Genomic DNA, 22775 nt, shown 5'->3' with positions numbered 1-22775 from the left:
TTGGGTCTGTGCATTAAATTTACTGATTCCCACAGGGATTAGAAGCAGAATTACCCAGGAATCTCAAGAATGCTTTTCCCATCACCCCCAACTCTGTCTCCAATTATTTTTAAAGAAGGACTGTTAATAAAAATTTTATTTGGGTTGTTTGAATCTTATAGAACACAAAGTCTCTAATGTAAAAAGTAATGTTGACTAAATAATCTATGGACTGACCAAAGAGAGAAGAATTTGATGGCTTTGTAACATACAGAAGACCAATTTGGGCATATGAAAATTTTCATAGGAAATTTTAGTATCAATTTATTTATGTTGTTTTAACTTATAAATTTAAAATATCAACTTATAAATTGATAAATATCAACTTATAAATTTAAAATATAAATTTAGTATCAACTTAATGTATATGATGGGAAACAAATTTATTTCTCATCTCTTCAGTTAATACCAGAACGAGCACTACAACTAATTTTGCTTAGGATATTTCTTCTATAAACCTGACTTTTGTTGTTTCGGGAGTCATTTTCTGTGCCAGAAGCCCTCACTGAATTTGATCTCCAGCACTGCCCAAAACAAAAACAAACTCCTTGAACCATTTTCCGCCTATGCAACTCCAGAGTCCAGTTTGCATAGTTGATCTCATGAGTCCTGCTTACAAATGAGCTATATGAGAAAATATGATTTGCATGATATCCAAGAAATCTACCTTTTGCATGAGATGTTTGGACATTTATGAGGTGGCATCAGCACATTGGATAACTCAAAACCCAAAAGGCCTGTTTTTCAAGATAAAGGGACCTCAAAGGAAATGAAACATCACACTGAAGACTTTGGTAATATTTAATTGTGCCAAACTTTTGCCCTCATATTTGTGTGTGTGTGTGCTTATTAAAATATTTATTTTATCCCCATTTATTCACAAATTGTTAAAATAACATATGTATCATGCCCATTAAAAAGGCAACATTCATAGGTATTTGATAAATTATATCATTAAATGCACAACAACCATTCATACATTATGCTGTGTCTACCTTATGTTACAATACCAAGTGAATATAGATGGTCTGAGTATTTCTTTTAAACAGCAAAAAATTGTTTCTTTTAATCAGTAAAAAATTAACAATATTTCCCTTTACTACCAAATTTATAAGGTATGTCACTGTGATCCACTCTTTACATACTAGCTCAAATTGCTGAGTGATAATCACACATAAGCATTTTCCTTCCAGGAGGTCTATTACTTTGAGTCCTAGAGGAAAAAAAAAATTAAGACACCTTTGCAAGAGAAGGAAATAGTCTCATTTCTAAAGTTGTTATGACAGCCAATAATAAACATTTATTTGCATTGCAAAAGCAATTTATCCAAGTCAGATGAAATTGGAAACTCTTGGAGGCTGTCTGGGACAAGGGAGGTCTCAACTTGAGAGAAGAGGGCTTTGGGGGCTTTCTCATCAATGCAGCAAGGGAAGGGTGGAGGCAGGGACCGATGGGCAAATTGCCCATCAGAGAGGACAAAGCACTGAGCACTGTGCTCTGCAGTAAGATGCGGGCTCATGCTGTGGCTGGAATGTGGCTACCGCCAATCGACATGATTTGGGTAAGGTTATGATCTTAATAATTGCTCAAAACACATTTGCCCAGCTTTTGGAGCAAGTCAAGCAGAAAAGCAGGACAGGACATGGGATTTGGAAGAGAGCATGGGAACCGGCAAGATGCAATGAGATTCAGTCTGTCCTCTCCAAGAATTTGCACACACAAGGGCAAATCCTTGACAGAAAGAAAGATTTTTATGAAAGCCTGGCTGGGGATGCAGCTCATGTTCTCAGCTCTAAAACTAGTAGTACAGATGCTAACTACTGAAATTTTAAAAATTCCTATCTTAAGGTGTATTTGTAAGAGGAAATTATTTAAAATATGTTTTTGTACTTTGCACCCCTTTTCAGTCAAAATAAGCAGATCATTATATTCATGGGATAATATAAGCTTTAACTGAAAAAGATAAAAACTAATTTCCTGACTTTGTTTTCTCTCACTCTCTGAAATTCCCAGGCTTTGGGGGAAGTAGAAATTTCTCTACCTCTGATCCTCAATTTTCTTCCTCCTTATCTCCCACCTGTTCCCACTCTTGGTGTCACTCTCACGGCAAAGAAATGTCCAGGAAGATCTCTTGAGTTTTATCTTACAGCCTCTCTGATACTTTGTTAGTATTTTCCCTAGAGCTTTTGGTAGCACACTAATTTTGTTGGAAGAAACTTGCTCTTGTTTCATGAATGTTAAGAGCTTCTCTTATCTATTCACATATATTTTTTTTCGGCTTCCTGCTTTATCTGAGTTTCCTCTTTTATTGCTTTTCTTGCAGTGTTTGTTCTTTTCTCTATCTTTTATGTTCAAGGCTTTCTTGGGAAGGTGGTTATATTTAGTATGCAGGATTTTATTTAATCCTCACAGTTCCAGTGAGTACCATCCCTCAGTATGCTTGAATCATGAATTCAGAGCCTATCCTATGGCATCTTCTGAGACCATTCTCTTTGACACCCCCAGACCTTTTTTAGGTTGCAACAGAGTCTCACTAAATTGCTGAGGCTGGACTCAAACCTGTGATCTTCCTGTTTCAGCCTCCCAATTACAGAGATTACAGACATGTGCCACCATGCCTAGCTCCAGGGAAATTTTTAAGCTGGATGCATTTGGCAGTGACTAGTAGTAAAACAAACAAAACCCACCATGATAAGTTCTTATAGCTCCTGCTTTTGAAGGCAGGCAACGTCTGCCTTCAAAAATCTTTTAGGTTGTAGAACCTAGAAAAGAGCCGGGCGTGGTGGCGCATGCTTGTAATCCCCGCACTTGGGAGGCTGAGACAGGAGGATTGAACGGGTTCGAAGCCAGCCTCAGCTACTCAGTGAGGCTTCCAGCAACGTAGTGAGACCCTGTTTCCAAATAAAATATAATAAAAATGGTCTGGGAGCATAGCCCGGAGGTAGAAAGTCTCTGGGTTCCACCCCCAGTACCACCAAAAAAATAAAAAATAGAACCTAGAAAAGGCAACACCAGACCCCAGCTAAAATCTTAAATGTATTCCTCTGTGGGGTGTGTTGTATTCTTGTTTTGAACAGTTCAGTAGCTTGCACACAATAGACCTTCAAGATAACCCTTTGGATTCTAAATTCTGCAGTTTAGATCACTCTCAGCATCTTCTATAATTAACATAATTGGGGTATTATCAAAGATAAAGTAATATATTTGCTAATTCATAATTTTTCAAAATTAATATTTTAAAATTCTGTGTTTAATAATCTTCACTGTCTCAATGAAAAAATAGTATCTTCTTAAATCTTTAAACAACCAACATCATAGCTTTTCAGATATCAGATACTTGGATATTTATGCAGAATTTTAACATACAAGTAAAATTTTAAGCCAGGCTTGTAATCCCAGCATTTGGGAAGCCAAAAGAGGAGGATTGCGGGTCATGGACAGCCTCAGTTACTTAGTGAGGCCCTTTTTAGCTCAGTGAGACCCTATTTCAAAATAATAGAAAATAAGACTGGGGGTGTAGCTTGAAGTTAGAATGCTCCTGGGTTCCGTCCCCAGTACGGCAAAAAGTAACATTTTTACCTAGTTATCATTTTTCCAACTTTATTTTTATTTAGAAATATTTGACATTTTTCACTAAGTAATTTTTTACTTTTGTCCTCCTTTGATTAAAAACCATAACTAATAGAATGTCTTGCTTTTCTATGATGTATATAATTTGAAAAAAAATCTATTCTGAGTCATCTTTCAGTTTCTTAAAATCAAGCAAGAAAAAACTAGTAGGAAGGGAGTAGGTGGGAGGAAGTAACAAAAAGATAGTGAATTATAGCCACCACTGATTTTTTTGTTTTGTTTTTTGTTTGAATGTAGGATGCAGCCTTGCCCTTTCAACCAACCAGTAGGAGGTGCTCAGAGTTTGGAACAAACCTTTCTAACCTTTCTGGTTATTCCTAGTCTACTTCTTATGTTATGTAGAACTTCTATTTAATTTTAGAAATTTTATTTCATTTGAGCTTACCACTTGTACAAATTGTCAAACTGACAGCTCTGGGAACCTAAGCCATCCAATTAGTCCAAAAAACAAATGTTTCTGTGGCATCTATCACCACAGAACACCAATAGGTCCTCAGACAAACACAGGTTAAAAGAAAATCATGCATTTGAGAAGGAAACCCTTCATGGCTACTTTGCCTTTGGAGGGATATCGTTGATATTAATTAGTGTAGAGCAGTGGTCTTCAAGTTTTCCCAAGGGTTCTACCTAACTTTGTTAAATAGAAGGCATATTAGTATCTTGAATATGCCCACAGGGTAGAATCTGCTGTCATAACGCAGTTTCATAGCTGTACCTTATGGATACACTCAGACTGTATTCATTTTGTTTCTGCCATTCTTGCTTTTTGTTGGCTATAACAGACACAAATTGGAAACTTGACAGGTGTTTGACACAATTATGAATATAAATGGAACCAAGAAAACCAATGGACAGTACGCCCCATCCTTGGTGGATTTCCACCGGCCCCTCAGGCACTGTTTTGGGAACAGCTGGAGGATTTTAAGTGGCTTATTTGTAAGAGAAGTTATTGTCAGGGTTACAGGTTTCAATACAAATACTGTAATTATAATACACTGTGCTTTAACTACTTACATGATTTAATAATGGCTTTGATAATCCTGTGTCAATTATCAAGTTCAGTGTGTCACAGACTGATAGATTGATATATTAGTAATTTTTTAATTTAATTTTCTAGCTGGTTGTGGTGGTACACACCTGTAACCCTCGTTCTTGAAAGGCTGAGACAGGAGGATTACTGGTTCAAGGCCAGCCTCAGCAACTTAGAAAGACCATGTTTCAAAATAAAAAGTAAAAAGGGTTCAAGCTATAGCTCAGAGGTAGAATGCCCCCCAGTTCAATCCTCAGTACAAAAAAAAAAAAAAATCTCTATTGGAGGAAATAGAAGTACAACATTTCAAAATTGTACACCTCAGACAATACAAAGATAGGTTTTTTTTTAAAAAAAAAAATAATTACCACTTGTAGTCAACTTCTTGGGAATAGGAATACTCATCTTGCTTACTTTCATATCTTTGGCACCCAACTCACATCAGGCCTTAAGTTCAGGTATGTGCCTGAACTAAGAGACAGCATGTCTGCACTGCACAATGTAGATGGTGACACCTACTGGTGTCTCAGAATTTTGCACCCCAGATCCATAAGACACCCTTCTTGTCTAAAAGAGATAAAGATATTTCAAAGCAGTATTTTTCTGTTAACATTAATCTTGCCAACAAAGTCATATTGGAGCATGACTACCAGCTCAGATAAGACAAAGCATAGTGTGTTAAAAAAAAATCTCTAGCCCAGTGTGATAGTGCACGGTTGTAAACCTGGGAGGCTGAGACAGGAGGATTGCAGGTTTGTGGCCAGCCTCAGCTATTTAGTGAGGCCCTGTTTTAATATAAAAGAACAAAAAATAGAACTAGGTGTGTAGCTCAGAGGTAGAATGCCCCTGAATTCAATCTCCAGTACAAAAAAAATCTCTAGAACTCAGTGGCTTAAATTAGCAAAGGTTTTATTCTTGAACACATATTTAGTTGCAGAAAATTGAAAAGTCTTTTCCACTGTACCATCAATAATTACTAATCAGGTGTCCCAAGCGTATTCACTGAATAATTATCTCTTTACCCAGAGATTTCTGATGGGTCATATATTAAAAGCCCTGGCACATACGTATAATCCCAGTACCCAGGAGCTGACATAGGAAGATCACAGGTTCAAGGTCAACCTCAGCAACTTATTGAAGCCCTCTGCAAATTAGTGAGACACTGTTTCAAACTAAAAACTAAAATAGGGCTGGAGGTGTAGCTTGAAGATATAATGCCTCTGGATTCAATCCTCAGTACCAATACACACACACACACACACACACACACACACACACACACACACACCAACAGTCTCTCTGTGAAAATATATTTCTCTGTCTATTAATCAGAGTCTTTCTGTATTTGCATCATTTGAATGCTATTCTAATTACTGTAATTCACATTTATGCTAAGATGTACCTTTTACTGGTGTTATTCTTTAATTTTTTGTTATCCTCACCTGATTATTCTTCCAATGTTTATTATTGTTATTTGGTTAAACTACCTTAAATGACATTTGATTTTTATTTGAATAGCATTAAACTAAAAACTAATTTCATATGTATTTCTCAAACATATTTGGAATTTCATTCACATATTATGTTTACATTGAAATGGATCCTTATTGTGTTTTTGCTTTCATGTGTTTAAATCTTATTTACAGTAACAGAATAAGTTATATTTAACATTTTATCATCGAAAGTTAATAGGGCGTGTGATTTCCGTTTCTTTGCTTTACAAACTTTGGATCTGAAATAAATTTTCACACATGCTTCTTGTGTATTTTACATGAAGGATATTACTGAGGAAGTCAATAACTGTGAAAGTTTGACGTTTTCAAGATAGTTTCCATAGTTGTATAGAAGATATGTAATTAGTGCGTCAGACAAAGGATGTCAGTGTTCACAGTAATACTAGTGAATACTTTTCATCAACATTTTTGTGTCAGTTTTCTATACTGCATTTCTCACAGGATGAATGAAGAGGACCGGGTGACCCTTCCACTCAGAATGGATGTTACGGGAGAAGGGTCCTGAGCTTAGGGAATCTGATTCTTTTACAAAAGGCAGTAAGTATGCCTGCCTTCTGTTCTTGAGGGAGATAATATCTTCATTATGCTGGGTGTGAGCATCTGTGACTTTCACTCTAAAACTCCAAAAGCTTCTCCACAGTCGTTTACTATAGGGACATAATCTGGAACAGAGGCATACAGTACCTCTACTTGAAAGATGCGTAGAAATCCAAGTAGGGGTAATTATGTCTCAACAGGTGAGTGGAAGATGAATTTCCATATTATTTTACTTTAGTTAAATTCTTTAAAATTATTTTTGGCAGCTTGATAAAGAAATAGGCATAAAGATGGAGATAGTCACAAAAAGTAAAAAATCATATATGCTCTCTGTAATATACAGAAGCTAGGGAGGAAATTAGTCATAGGAAGAACTCTAGATGAAGAAGGAGAAACTATAGATGAGCAAATAAGGCACCTAACTGAGGGGATGGGAGGGAGGAGGGAAGTTTCCTAATGCACATGATGTACATTCACAAACATATCAAATTTAATCACCAACCCAAACATGAGAAGGAGGGAGGGGGAGGGAATGGGGTAGGGTTGGGGAAGGGCTAAATGAGTGATGTGTGCATGTATGCCTCCACCATTCTGTACCTCATTAAGACGTATGACTACAATGCACCAGTAAAAATTTTCAAAAACAATAAAAAGGATGGAGATGTTTGTCTTGTACCTATCTATGTATAAACCTATCCAGACATAAAAAAGTATTATGTTTAACAGTATAGATAGATGAGAAGTAGATAGACAAAAGTTATCTTTTGTGTGTGTGTGTGTGTGTGGTACTGGGGATGGAACCCTTCTATCTCCCGACTACACTCCCAGACCTATTTTATATTTTTTATTTGGAAACAGGGTCTCTTAAGCCACTGAGGCTGGCTTTGAACCTGCATGATCTTCCTGTCTCCGCCTCCCAAACTCAGGGATTACAAGCGGGTGTCACCACCCCTGGTGATAAAAGCTATCTTTTAAATTTTATTGCTTATGTTTTCAATGTTTTTATATATCTTAATCTATTTGGCTTTAGGTATCCTATATTATTTCTTTTAACATTTGTGCTTTTGTCTCTTTGTCTTTATCTAGCTACACACACACACACACACACACACACACACACACATACACACACACACACCTTCCCACTTTGGACTTAATATTTTATTTATATATGTATTTTTAATGGTGTATTGTAGTCTTACATCATAATGTAGTTTGGAGTGATAGGAACATGCATGCACAGCATACTTGGTCCCATTTGTATAAGTTGCCACAGCTACTGGTATTATTATTATTTAGATTTTCCTTTTAAAAGTAATATATCACAGGGTTATTTTTAATCAATCTAGTACATTTCACTTTTTTAATCAGGGAGTTGACACTGTTCCTTAAATATGATGGTCTAGATACTTCTGTTGTCTGTTTTATTTGCTTACCATTTGGCATCTCTGCTGCAGACCATTTTGTTTACTTTTGTCTTTTTATTGCTTTACCAAGCACACTTCCTGTGTTTGTGTTAGTGATTATTTAATTATTAGTAATATATATTCATAACTATTATTTATTAATCAAAATAGCTGTTATTTATTGTGCTTCCTCTACCTGCTCCTTCTCCTTCCCGGTCTTTAATGATTCATCTCTATATATTCCTCTATTAAAAATTACTTTGTACAGAGAATATTATGTTAAGTGAGATCAGCCAGTCTCAGAAAGTGATTATATGTTTTTTTTCTCTCATATGTAGAGGCAAGAATGTAACTAGGGAAGAGAAAAGGCTTCCGATAAATGAGGAGAGATGTCAGTAGAAAAATGGAAGGGGGTTGGGGGAGAGAAGAGAGCATACTTGATGAAGGAAGTATTCATGAAGCCACCTGTTCCAGTTTCAATCTTATGAACAGAAAAGGAGGAGGGAATGGAGAGATCTGGAGGAAACGCACTGAGTACTGTGGGAAGGTGTGTTTTTGTCACACTAAACCTCAATATGATGTCTGCTTACAATGCACCACGAAAAGAATATGTAAAATATAGCTGATGTTTGTATTACCTCAATGAGGCCAATTAATTTGAGTGTCTAGCGCTCATTTTATTCTCAGTAGTCATATTTTGCGACAGCTGCTGGACCATTGCTATCACAGGTAGAAGGCCAAGAAAAACAATTAAATTTTCCCATTTCTTTGCACTTTGGAGCTAAAGTGAAAGTGAACAGAATTTTAGTGTGTCTGAGCATCCAGCTTGAGGGAATGAAGTTGACCTTCTGCTCAGATAGGCAGAATGGTGGGGCAGGGAGGGAGGCTCAACCTTTGAATGCTGAGATATATGACGGGCTCCAGGGCCCTAGGATTATTGCTTTCCTTTTATCCAAAGCTCCTGTTGGGGCTGGAGCCTGTATCTATTTTTCGCTTCCTTCTTTTCCTTCTCTTACTTCCTTATATATCTAGTCCCATCTTACCCATTCTACCCACTAGAGGCCTCAAACTGTACAGTGTAATAAGCATACTTTTTCAAAGCAACCCAAACACATGAAGGTACTGTCTTAGTCTTCTGGGACTAAAAATAAACAAAATACCATAGCCTTGGGGCTTACACATCAAGTTTTTCTCCCCCCCCCCTCAGAGTTCTGGAATTTGGAAGTCAGAAATCAGATGTCAGTATGGTCAGGTTCTCTTGAGGGATCTCTTCCGTAACTGTAGATGGCACTTTTTTGTGTGTAGCTGATATGGCCTTGGGTGTATAGTATGATATGGTGCATTGGTGTATAGTATGCTCTCTCTCTTTCCTCCCGCCCTTAAAGAATTCTCGTATTATAAGGCTACCAATCCTATCAGATTATGACCTCACACTTTTACATTATTTAAACTTAATTACCTCCTAAAAATTATTTATCTCCAACATAGGTTACATTAGGGAATAGGGCTTTACCAATTATTTTTGGAGGGATACACCACTATAACACTTGAACACATCATTACGCCCAGAAAGGCACCTCCCACTATCAGTTAAATGGACAGTTTGCCTTAGTCTCTCAGGACTAGTTCAAGGGTCATCTCCAGGAAGCAAAGATTGAGTCCTTAGTTGAAGCTCAGATATCTGAGGCCCTAAGCTTCTGCCCTACCTGTGGATAGTTCTCACTGGTTGGTTAGTTTTTGTCATAAGCTCTTCAAAGGCAGGGCTTGTTTCTTATTTACCTTAGGGCTTCAAATGCCTTGGGCAGTATCTATCTCAGAGTGTGTGGGGAATACTGAATAAACATAAAACACAGAAACTAGGTCATTCATGTGGAAGAGACAGAAAGTATAGGGAGATAGAAGGAGAATGCGGCAAGGGGGATGGGCATGGTACCTGGAGGGGCAGAGACCTGAGCCCTGGGTGACTGAGTTTTGCATCCTGCTGCTTGACCACTAGGTCTTTGCAGGCGGATGGCAGGGGGATCCACAAATTTGTACCAGTTGAAGTCAGCTCAATCCCCTTTCAGAAATAAATATTTTGTGAATTAGTAAAATTTGCTACAAAAGGTATTAAGTCTACAGTCTGACATCGGGGACATTTGGCTGCATAGCTAAGCTGCCCAGAGGACATATACTTCATAAAGTGGTAGGAATCCATATAGCAAAACTGTCAGGGGTATTTAGGGAATAATATTAATCTCCCCATGCTGTCTTTTTGCATAAAATTCCTTTGCAGTAAAGAAGTCATCATGGTGATGAGCATGCCCTTTATGGATTAGATAGAGAGCCCCAACCCTTGGATTTAACTGGAAAATAAGAATAAATTTTAAACTCTTGTATAATAAAAAAGATTTGATGTGCCTTTTAAGAACACCAAGATGAAAAAATTATCAATAGTCTAATTATTTCCACCGTTGTTTTGCTTGCTATATACAATATGCCATAGGAAAAGGGAACGTTTTTTTGGGGGGTCACATCTCCAAGCCATACTCTCCCTTCTTTCTGGAACATACTTAACCCAAACAGAATGCTCTTTTTTTTTTTATTAAAAAACATACTAATTCTTTGATCTGCAGCTTTTCACAAGATGCTAAACATTTGAGGTAAAATAAAACTCTCCTATATACACTTAGCAGAATTGCTCTTTTGGTTGGTTTGCAGACTTATTTTTGAAGTCTGAACTACTTGCGAATTTCCCAATTAGAAGCTGGTGGGATTGCCACAGTAGCACCACTTCCTGCTCTAGGAAGCAGTCCTACTCTCCTGGCTTCCAGCTCCTGTGCTGACCTCCCTGGGAATTCCTCCTCACTTCCCTGCGTTTAGACCCAAGACCCCGGTAACCTGTCCATCACTGTGTGTATGTGTAAGTACTAGGTGGCTTGTGTGCAAGGAGCCCTCCCAGTGCCCTCTGCACACGCCTGCTCTGGCTCACCTTTCCTTGATAATCCATTCTAGTTCTACTGCTGAGCAGCCCTGGGCTCAAAACAAACTTCCTAGCCAGTAGAGTATGAAAAAGGCTTTATCTGGGCCAGACCTACTGTCTTTCTGCTTTCATTGACAACTTGAATATTTAAATAGTTTTAACTCTCATAATATTTTTAAGTATATTTTGTACTTTTATATTTCCAGTTACTCAAATAATATCTCATGTTGATTGATTTTTATGATAGTAGGGATGGAACCTAGGGGTTTGAATATCTAAGCACGGCATCTACCACTGAGTTACATTTCTGGGCTTTTTGCTTTTTTTTTTTTAATCCAATGACCTAATATGTATATTTATTTAGCTATTTTAAAAGTGGGGAGATGAGCCGGGCATGGTGGCGCATGCTTGTAATCCCTGCGCTTGGGAGGCTGCGACAGGAGGATCGCACAGGTTCGAAGCCAGCCTCAGCTACTTAGTGAGGCTCTTAGCAACTTAATGAGACCCTGTTTCCAAACAAAGTATTAAATAGGTCTGGGAGTATAGCCCGGAGGTAGAAAGCCTCTGGGTTCCACCCCCAGAACCACAAAAAAATAAAAAAAAAAATAAATAAATAAAAGTGGGGAGATGTATTTTTCTACGTTATAGAGACCTTTTGTTTAAAAATCAATCTACTAGTCTATGATTTGTTAAATAAACCTGTATATTCAAATTAGTTTTTCTATAATTGATGAGTTTAACAAATGTGTGGGTTTCTCGTTTTGAATTTAAGTTCATTCTTTAGCTTTAGTAATTTTCTTGGACCTGAAATATTAAAGAAACATTAAGGCATCTGAGTCAGAGGCTGTTTTCATTTCAGAGAACAATTTAATCTCAATACTGAACCTAGGAGCATTCTACCTCTGAGATACACCCCCAGACCTTTTTATTTTGAAACAGCATCTCACTAAATTGCTGAGGCTGGCCTCAGGCTTGCAATCCTCCCGTCTCGGCTTCCCAAATTCTGGGATTACAGGCATGTGCCACCAAGTTTAATCGTAGGCATTCCTTTCTGTATTGCTATAGTAATGAAAAAATCTGGAGTATTTAGAAATATTTTATACTATGAATGGATGCCCATAAAAATTGCCTTCATTGACAACTGAGTTAATTGTAGTAGTTCTGTTATTCAAAGCCCTATTATTTGACTACAAAAATCATTGCAGTTTAAAAATGGACTTACATTAGCTTCTCCATAGGTGTAGTATTTTACATACTTTAAAAAGGCTTGATTCATTTTCCAATCCACTGAATATAAATACTCTAAAAATATGTACATTCCTGATGGTGATTTTGTGATGTGAAAGCTGAGCTTTTGTATAGTAAGTACCACAATATTTTTATTGTAGATTTTTAAAACAACCTTGTAAGAATTTGCGTGACCATAGCAGAAATAAATTTTATAAATTATATTTATAAGCAAGCACTAGCTAATTAATGTCTTTAGTTCTCCATGCAGCTCTCTGGGAGGCCAGAGCGTGGCTATCTTGAAGCCCTTCGATGTTAACAGAGATCCTTTCTCTATAACTAATTCAACGCATGGCTATATGGGTAATTTTGAACAAGTGGATCTTTCTCCAACCTGAAAGGCTGCCAGGACAGAGAGGAGTGAGAAAAAGAGGGTTTCAAAAGGAGTCACAGAGAACCACAAAATAGTCACGAAGCACCACTGTATTGCCACAGTGCCCCCACAGAAGTGCATTGAGAGGTGGTGACACAGAACAGTGAGCACACAGCGTTGTCACAAAATACTCTGATACCTGGAACCACAGTGGGAAGTGGTTTTGTCACCAAACGCAGCACCCAAAACTGTAGGATGTTTGATGATGTCTGTGGGAGGAATTTTAAAAGAATTATTATTGCTCCCTTATCCTGTTATTTCACAGAATTTCACACAGCAGTGCAATATGAAATACAGAAGATTAAAATGTAAAATAGGAACTGCCATTGGAACCCTCATATATCACATTTAATGAAAAAACCCTTTTAGACAAATATTACATTATACAAGTATATAAATTATGATTAGTTATTCTAAATTTAGATATGACTATTTAATTGAATCTAAGGTGTTGGAATAAATTATTAAAGAGGGCTCAGTCTTCTAGCCCTCTGAAATCTTGACAAATGGAGTACATTCTGGGTCATATCATGGAAATAATATTGTTAGAAACAGAGGAAAAATTGATTTTGCAAATGGTAATAAGTATACTTTTATTGTACAATGAATATTTAAAAAAGCAATAGATTAAGACAGTATCATTGACTACCTAACCCATTTGTTGAATTTTAGTAAAAAAAATAAAACCAAAAATCTAAACAATACCAGGAATATGGTAAGGAATGATTCTTGGGACTAAGGCAGAAATCCTACTGTAATAGGTCCTGATTGCCCACAAGGGTCTCTATTTCTGAGACTAGACTTTGATATTGCTTAAATATTTCTTGTCAAATATAAAATTAATGTTAAATCCTAGAGTCGGGTAGAATACACACTTGGGGATCTACTGAAGATACATACATTCCCAAGAGATGGAGTAATATCATAAAAGTTCTACATTTTAATATTATCATGTCATGAATGTAAATTAGGCTAAATATAGTGGGAGCCGGGTGTGGTGGCACACGTTTGTAATTCCCGCGCTTGGGAGGCTGAGACAGGAGGATCGCACAGGTTCGAAGCCAGCCTTAGTGAGGCTTTCAGCAACTTAGTGAGACCCTGCTTCCAAATAAAAAATTTAAAAAAGGTCTGGTAGTATAGCCCGGAGGTAGAAAGCCTCTGGGTTCCACCCCCAGTACCACCAAAAAATAAAAATAATCATAAATAAATATAGTGGGAGTAGGTGACATATTAAAATTATTTTTTGGGGGGAGGTACTGGGGTTCCTGGAAGCCCTTCTACCTCCGGGCTACACTCCTAGACCTATTTTATAAATATTTTTTAAATTTGGAAACAGGGTCTCTTAAGCCAGCGAGGCTGGCTCTGAAACAGCGCGATCCTCCTGTCTCTGCCTCCCGAGAGCGGGGATTACAAGCATGCGCCACCACGCCCGGTTAAAAATTATTTTTAATACAAGAGACAAGACCAGTTAGGATGGTTTAGAATTCATTCATTTGTTTTTAAACATTTTATATACACCTGGATATATGAAAATAAATAATTGTTTATAAATTAAGTAGAGACATATTGAAATAACTCAAAGAGGACAATAATATTTATTTTATTTATCTTTTTGCGGGTCTGGGAATGGAACCCAGAGGCATTTGACCTCCGAGCTACACCCCCTGCCCAACTTTTTATTGTTTATTTTGAAATAGGGTCTCACTGAGTTGCAGAGGGCCTCACTAAGTAGCTGAGGCTGTCCGTGAACCACAATCCTCCTGTCTCAGCCTCCTGAATGTTGGGATTACAAGAGTGGGACATCACGCCCGGCTGACAATAATATTTAAAAGGAGTATTTTATCAGCATTAGTTTAGTAGCAGAAAAAAATTTTAGTGTAAATACATTAGAATCAGGGAATATACTTGGAAAACTATTATATTTCTATGATTTAAGTCTGGTGTGATAAGATCTTGAAATTTTAATTAATGTGTTTGTTTTTCCACACTTTTTTCTTCTCCTTGCTCTGTTCATCTGAAGTCTTAAGGGAAATGAGTATGCCTAAGGAAAGGATGCAAGGAATACATCTATGCTAGAGTTTGAAACTTGGTAAGAGCCGGGCGTGGTGGCGCACGCTTGTAATCCCCGCGCTTGGGAGGCTGAGACAGGAGGATCATACAAGTTTGAAGCCAACCTCAGCTACTCAATGAGGCTCTTAGCAACTTAGTGAGACCCTGTTTCCAAATAAAATCTAAAAATAAGTCTGGGAGTATAGCTCAGAAGTAAAATGCCCCTGGATTCCACCCCCAGTACCACCTAAAAAAGAAAAAAGAAACTTGGTAAGAGCCAGTAGAAACTGGGTATAATGGCACACACCTGTAATCCCAGGACTTGGGAAGTGAAAACAGGAGAACTGCAGGTTTGAGACCAGCCTCAGCAACATAGAGAGATTCTCAGCAACCTGGCAAGACTCTGTTTCAAAATAAAACAAAAAACGGGGTGGGGGAGGATTAGGGGCTCATAGCTCACAGCTAGAATGTTCCTGGGTTCAGTACCCAGTATCAAAATAAAAATAAAAAGAACTAATAGTTTTTCAAGATAATAGTGGGCATCAGAGGAGGGGAAAATGACTTATATAAAGAGCAGGAGTCCTTTCAAAAATGGTACATTTAGTCTAATTTTTTTTTCTTTGGTCAAGAAGCAGAGACAAAACAACTTCTTTATTGTAGGGAAAGAAGAAAGAAGAGACAATGAGAAGTCTGGAAGACTGAGCTATGTCTCAAAGAAGACTTGGCCCACCACCTGCCCACCTCAAGGATCAATTCCTGATAAGTAAGGATGATGAAAACTTTGTGGAGTTTGAGGGAGTTCAAGGAAGAGATGCATTGTCCAGCCTCAAAGATATACTATGGAGACTCCCCAAATCTTTGAAAAAGTCCTTTGTTGAACATTAGCACCTAAATTGTCAAGAAAAGATAGAGGCCATCCAAGAGATTCTCAAGGCCTGAGCAGACACAAAGAAAAAGGGTTAGCAAGTAGGCCCTGTGGTCAAGAAAAGGAGAAAGGATGGTGGCCACAGAGTGCCAGTGAGCAGAAGAAGACATTTCAGTCATGGGTGTAATGATGGAGACGCTACAAGCTTGAAGATCAGCAATACCACACATCTCACCAGAAGCCATAGTTTCAGGATGCTGATGCTTTCATACCAGTGCTTCTCAAAGGCATCATGATTACAGGCATTAAAACATAGGTTCCCAAAACAAACAAACAAATAAACAACAACAACAAAAAACCACATAGATTCCAGAGCCCAGAATTTCTGGTTGAGTAGATCTGTGCTTGGGCCTGGGAATTTGCATTTCTAAAAATTTCCCAGGTGGGTCTGCTGTTGCTGGTCCTGACCTTGCCGTGTACTCAGTACTTATGAGGATGGAGAGAAGTGAGGGAAGAAGAGGAAACACATCCTGAGAGCCTGAGAATTTACTAAAAGTGGCTGAGTTCACCCCCAAAATATTAAGTCTTGAATTCATTTGAGTGAATGAACCATGGTTCCACATAAAATTTACCACCAGCAGAGAAACTTGGGATCTGAGGCTAAATTTAGGTAAGTTGTAGAGAAGTAAATACATCATTTGCACAACTAAATTTCAGTCCCATGAAAATTAGTACCCAGTCTTCTAGTGTTTAGTACAAACTTTGCACTGAGATTTAAATACAAGTTTTAGGAGGACTCTTGGCAAGGAAACAGAAAGGATGTTTTCATCTGTTGTTATGGTAAAGTTGTTTTATAATATTTTGATTTTTAAGTTACCTGAGGTAAGAGGTTTCTGTAGCCCCAGGAGGACCATTCTGTTATGCATCCTCTGGGCCTCTTCAGAGAAGAGGAAAAATAGGCACTGCTGCTCCTGAGTGGACAGCCCTTCTGAGAACTGCAAGAAGGCAGAACATCTGTGTGCTTGGGAACACTGCTCCCAAGTTTCCAGTTCTCCATCTGGGTCCCCACATGAGCAGACTTAGTGCTCCATTCATGACTTGCCCAGGGGCCTTAGGCACTATGGAAAATAGGTATACTCAGTGGGGAAGGATCCCCTCCTTTCAAGGGTCTGGCATAAAACGTAAGAGTTTATCAGATGATATTTATACTTAGGCATACTGTAGGGCTTACCTCTTCAATTTTGAACTGGTTTGGCCCAAAATAAGATTGTGCATATTTGCTTTTTGCATTTTTATATGCTAACAAGATCTAAGTCTGTAGTTTACAACTCTTACCAAGATGAGTACACACTCATAAGATTTACCTGAAAGGAATCTAATGTTATCTAATGTCCCCACCTCCTTCAACCTCTTGAAGTCAATGATTCCTTTGATATACATATATCAAATATGTGTGAATACAGATAGTATATTTGAAATAGGATCTCATTAAGTTGTTAACACTAGCCTTGAACCTGCAATCCTCCTGTTTTAGCCTCCCAAGTACTGGGATTACAGGTGTGAGGTGTGCACCATCATGCTCTGCAATTCCTTTGATATTTGAGTCTCCAGCTCAAATAACTGAAGGGCTGATGGCTTTCTCAGGATCCTAAGGATCCTGCGATGAATACAGGATTTGTGTGCTCATATCAGTGGTATTATATATATTTCTTTCCCTGAATCACAGGTTTTTCACCCACCTGTAGTTATCTTATCTGTACATCTAACATTTTTTGTTCCCCACACATCATCCCAAGCTCAGACAGAACAACTCATGGACATTACCAAAAGCACCATATTCTATTTAATTTCTTCATTTTTTTTCTCCTACTGAACATCTACTTTGTGCCAAGTGATGTTTTAGTCCTTGGATTAAAGATTGAATAAAAGTAACCAAGTTTGCTATTGTGGTTTTTGTAATGTATGGTGATTTTCCAAAACACGGAAGGTGAATGAATGAGGGTTAGAGTAAAAAGCAATAAACTTACTCCTGCCTATCATGTGTCCTGACTTTTAAACCACAGAGATTTCCTTCCTTGGAGCTGTCTTTCTCCTGCCTTGTGAACTCCTGAGCTAACTCTCTATAGCAGTGTTTCTCTGACATAACTTTCCCTCGAGTACAAGGGCCACATGAGAACTTTTTTCCATTGAGCTACCAAAAGAAGATGGAACATTGAGAACAGAATAAAAGAGAACAGAATAATTTCAGAGTTTAAAGAGAACAGAATAATTTCACTTCCTTGTTCGCAGTTAAGTACCTAGGACCTTGTATGTCTTAACTAAAATTCCCATTTTAGTATTTTCTTAAAAAGTCAAGTTCCTTGGATTGGATTCAACAGAGATTAAGAGAAGCCTGCATAGATCATCTTCCACATTGGAAGAGGCAATTTACCACAGTCACCAACAAATTAGATCAGTAGAATATTTTAGGCTGTAGTTGAATGATCAGTCCTCATGGATTAGATCATGACAAAAGAGGAGACAGTTGGCCTGTCTCTGGGGTAAAGTGAAATGAGAATATCCTGTTGTTCCTAGTGAAAATTAAATCTCTTTTCTTTTTCCCCTAATAGCATATAGTAAACAGCACATTTTCCTAGTGAGGTCCTCTGCAACTTAGTGAGATCATGTTTTAAAATAAAGAACAAAAAATAGGGCTGGGGGTGTAGCTCAGAGGTAGAATGCTCTGGTTCAATCTCTTATACCGGAAAAAAAAAAATTCCTGATCAATAGCTGTATAATATATCTAAGTAGTAATGTTATTTACTTAAATAATGACAGAGACAGAGATCAATCACATCTGGAGAAGCAACCATCATTGGTGTTGCTTCTTTTTGATGTTTAAAATGCTCACTGTTTTTCTCCAAGGCCATCTTTCTTCATCCCTGGTAAAATAGAATAGTTGAATATGGACATATAGAAATTCTATATCTGCATACTTCTAGTTTTTTTTGTTGTTGTTCTGTTTTATTTTTTGGTGGCATTAATCTGTAGCATCCTCCCAATTTAATTTACTATTTGAAAGCCAGGGGCAGTTCCAAGGGCTAAGAGTCATTCCTTCCCAAACTAGGCATGTTGATGCACATTTATAATTCCAGTTCTTGGGCGGCTGAGACAAGAGGATCCCAGTTTTGCAGCCAGTCTCAGCAACTTGTGAAGCCCTCTGCAACTTAGTGAAACCCTGTTTCAAAATAAAATGTAAAATAGGAGTGGGGGTATAGCTTTGAGGTAGAATACACCTGGGTTCAATCCCCAGTACCAGAAAGAAAGAAAGAGAGAGAGAGAAAGAGAGGGGAAGGAAGGAAGGAAGGCCTTCTCAATAGATCATGGGTCAAAGCGATATAGGCATTCTCGCATTGGCTAGAGGTATCTTTGCCCACTGTGCCTTCAAAAATGGAGGAAATTACCTCACTTTATAAAACACACACATTGATGATTGCCTGTAGTTGACTGGCAAGCACAAGGGCTATGGCTTTATTGAGTATGAGAAGGCCCAGTCGTCCCAGGATGCCATGTCTTCCTCTTTGACCTGGGCGGCCAGTACTTGCGGATGGGCAAGGCCATCACGCACCCCCATGCCTCTGCTAACACCTACCACCCCTGGAGGCCTCCCACCTGCTGCTGCTGTGGCCACAGCTGCAGCCACAGCCAAGATTACAGCTCAGGAAGCAGTGGCTGGAGCAGCGGTACTGGGCACCTTGGCCACTCCTGGACTGGTGTCACCAGCACTGACCCTGGCTCAGCCCCTAGGGGAGCTGCCCCAAGCTGTCATGGCTGCCCAGGCCCCTGGAGTCATCACAGGTGTGACCCCAGCTTGACCTCCCATTCTGCTCACCATCCCTTCTGTGGGAGCGGTGAACCCCATTCTGGCTAGCCCCCCAACACTGGGTTTCCTGGAACCTAAGAAGGAGAAGGAAGAGGAGGAGCTGTTTCTTGAGTCAGAGCGGCCAGAGATGCTAAGTGAGCAGGAGCACATGAGTATCTCGGGCAGCAGTGTCCACCACATGGTCATGCAGAAGCTGCTTGGCAAACAGGAGTCTACAGTGATGGTTCTCTGCAACGTGGTGGACCCCAAGGACAACAACGACGACCTGGAAGGGGAGGTGACTGAGGACTGTGGCAAGTTTGGTGCCGTCCATCATGTCATCATTTACCAGGAGAAGCAGGGTGAGGAAGAAGATGCAGATATCATTGTCAAGATTTTTGTGGAGTTCTCCATGGCCCTCAATGGGGGCTGGATCGTTGGCTGCAAAGTGGTGGCTGAAGTGTACGACCAGGAGCGTGTTGATAACAGTGACCTCTCCGCGTGACCTTGGGCTAGTTCCCTGGACTTGGACTTGCTCATTTCCTCTGGGTTTTATAGAGTGATAAACAGTAGTGTCCCTGGGACCAGGCACTCTGCTCAGTCCTGCCTGTAGGGCAATTGATAATTGCTCTAGTTTGGCAAGGGTGTGGGAGCTTCTTCAAAGGACTGTCACACTACTTATCCCAGGTGCTTTAAATCTGAGGATGAGATGAGAGGCCATGAATCTCTGCTGTGTCCAATATTTTATAATATCTAGAATGTTTTAAATTATAAAAATCAAGTAACTGGTAGTCAGTATTACTATTTCAGTCTAATAGACACTATAATCCACAAACCAACTCCCGCCACCACTGTGGCTTAAGCCATTTTGATGACTACTTAACCCATCTACCTTCCTTGTCTTTCTTGTGGGATCATGCCCACCTTGTCTCTGGCCTCTGAGCATTAGGGCTTTGACCTTTGTCACCTCCAAGATCCTATTATTCCTGCTGCATTTTCAATGGAGTTACTTCTGTAACCATCATTGTAATTATCATGTCTGCTTGCCTGCCTGCCTGCCTGCCTGCCTTTCTTCCTTTCGTGGTGCTGGTGATTGAACTCAGGAGCATTCCAGTTCCAAGCTACACCCCAGCCCTATTTTATTGTTTATTCTTGAAATAAGGTCTTGACAAAGGACTAAGGGCCTTGCTTAGTTGCTGAGACTGGCCTTGAGCCTTCAATCCTTCTGTTTTAGCCTCCCAAGTATTGAGATTACAGGTGTGTGCCACCATGACCAGCACCGTTGCATATTTTGGTGCTTTGGTGGAGGAATGGCCTTCGGGTCTTTTATGTTATTATATTAGGGGGATGGGGAACAGGTCACACTTGATACATCAACACCACATTTCTTTCTTTGTAAATATTCATTTACCTCATACCATGGAAATTTTGACACATCGATTTTATTTAACTTTGGTGACCATGGAGTCCACCTGTCAGTTTATTGGACAAGTTTTTGTTGAACTACAATCATATATGTGTGTGTACATATATATGTATTTATAATATATATGTATTTACATATATATTATATTAATGCAGTTGTCTAAATGAATACACACACACACACACACACACACACACACAAACTCTCAGTCTAAGGGGCATTCTACCTCTGAGCTACACTCCCACTCCCATACCTATTTTGTTTTTTGGTTTGAAACAGAAGTCATACTAAGTTGACTGGAGTCTCTTAGTTGCTGAGGCTGGCCCAAAACCTGCAATCCTCCTGTCACAGTCCTCCAAATACCTGGATTACAGGTGTTTGCTACCATCCCCAGCTTACATTAATAATTTAATGTTCTCTTTTTAAAATATCACAGCCCACCAATAGCTCATTTCTGCCGGCATTGATGTTGTATTTTATCTCAAAACTAAGCTAGGCAGATAAGTATCCTATAGCCTACTCATTTTTCAAAGTCTATTTCTTTTTTTCATTAATTTAATTTTTTATTTAATAGCAGTTGAATAAAATGAAAACATACGAAAATTACTTTTTATGTTAGGGTAAAAAACACATTCTGGTGATGTAATCCTTTTATTAATATGGATCTCACAAAGTACAAAACTGTGTTTATCAGTAACAAAAAAAATCCTTATTTTACAACACAAATGAAAAGCACCAAAGAGAATTTGGCACGATAACTGATGAATTTCAGAGTTACTGATTTCTATAGTTCTTTTAAATTATATTGGTATTTAGTACTCAAAGTCTGTTTCTTAAGACCACTTTCAGTGCCAACTACTGTTTCAGAGATTCCTACCTGGAAAGAGCAGCTATTTATTTCAGACAGGAGAGGATTTAATAGAAGACATTCTATGCTTTCTTAATTGCCAGAATGCCTGTGGAAGCAAAGGTCACAGAATAGTTCTGTAAACTCTTGGTCTTGTCACTAACTTACAAAGGGATGGAAACCATTAGTAGTGACCACCAACATATACAGAACCACACTAGATTTATCAGGGAGCACCTAGAGGTCACCGCAGACCTCAGCTCTGCTGAACACCGTTCTGCCCATCAGTGACATAGGAGTAATAGTATTGATTTTTCTTTCTCGTTTCCATCTTTCAAATATCTCACAAATGCCTTTCATTGTCCAAATCCACATGAAATCCAGCTGGCAGGGGGTTTTGAGAACTGCAATTGCTAGGCTGCCAGACACTTGCAGGAGGGAAAGTCAAAGTGAGAAATTACTGCTGGGCTGCCCCAACTGCACAGAGGGCTAGGTTAAGGGCTCGCCCTATAATGAGCCTTTCTCATATAGTTTCTGAGTTTGATTGTTTTTAGTGATTTGACACAAAAGTGAAAAATTATAGGTACTTATATATTTACATCTTTATATTCTGCTAAGTAGATAGATGTTGATAAAAAGTTTGTGTTTCAAACTAATCCAACACAAGAAGCACCAGAGCCTACAAACATTCATTCTAATGTTGATTTTACTAACCTGCTTTTTTTTGTCATAAAAATAAGAACAGAAGAATTTTATCTTGACTGTTTCCAGTGACTAAAGAACCCAGAATAACATATTGCAGATGATAGTGAAAAGCAAGAATAATGTAAAACGAGCAAATGTTTTGAAAGATTTAGTTACATCCTTTAAAAATGGAAACTAAGCTGGCCATGGTGGCACATGCTTGTAATCCCAGTGCTTGGGAGGCTGGGACAGGAGGATCACAGATTGATGGCTAGCCCCAGCTAC

At 38.6% G+C, this 22775-nt stretch overlaps 1 pseudogene across 1 annotated transcript; it reads left to right on the top strand.

The window, feature by feature from the left end:
• Positions 1-1489: 1489 nt before the first annotated feature.
• LOC308276123 (poly(U)-binding-splicing factor PUF60-like) lies at positions 1490-20038 on the top strand (annotated as a pseudogene). Its single transcript has 3 exons — positions 1490-1600; positions 4474-4605; positions 19175-20038. The product of its transcript is annotated as a poly(U)-binding-splicing factor PUF60-like (transcript).
• Positions 20039-22775: the final 2737 nt, after the last annotated feature.

This window comes from Muscardinus avellanarius (genome assembly GCF_963383645.1).
Source record: "Muscardinus avellanarius genome assembly, chromosome: 17".
Lineage (NCBI taxonomy): Eukaryota > Metazoa > Chordata > Mammalia > Rodentia > Gliridae > Muscardinus > Muscardinus avellanarius.
The sequence above is the reverse complement of the archived record's forward strand: the minus strand, read 5'-3'. Positions and strand labels throughout refer to the sequence as shown.